Genomic DNA, 663 nt, shown 5'->3' on the forward strand with positions numbered 1-663 from the left:
TGAGTTCTACATTTTACAATCTTTCAACTTGCCCTAGCTAGGGTTCTAAACCCTTTTTACAAAAATGGCTATATCTTACACAAAAATGAATGAAAATGAATCAAACTTGCTTCAGATTAAAGTAGATTCACTATAGCTTCATTCCCAATCACTTTTTTATCATCAGAATAAAGAAAACTAAAATAAAATGTGATGTTTCAGACTAAAAAACTCAGAAAAACAGTGAAAGAAAGCAACTTTTATTGAAATTTCATCTCCCAATGATCAAAATCCATACCAGCAGGCCAAGAATGGTATATATAATACAAAATAGGTTCAATGTAACTAATCCACCTCTCAAGATGACCTTTCATCTTCTTTTTACATGATTTTTCCTCTTTTTGCAACTTTTTACAAAAAAAAATGTTGCTTTTACAACTCTTGACCAATTTGAGCAACTTTTCAATACTTAACCCAAAATCTTACAGCTTAAAAAAATGACAAAAAATGGTCTAATGTAACCTTAGAGACCCTTATTAAACTAAATCTAATCAAAATTTAACAAAAATACAAATTTGGCTATATGGAGCCAATCAGGACCTATCAGGGCCTATAGTGCCCTACACCAATCTCCCATGGGAAAAGAACTCAACTTACCACTGAGTTGAGCCCCTCAACTACCTA

This window comes from Cryptomeria japonica, chromosome 4, assembly GCF_030272615.1.
Source record: "Cryptomeria japonica chromosome 4, Sugi_1.0, whole genome shotgun sequence".
In the NCBI taxonomy this organism is placed as follows: domain Eukaryota; kingdom Viridiplantae; phylum Streptophyta; class Pinopsida; order Cupressales; family Cupressaceae; genus Cryptomeria; species Cryptomeria japonica.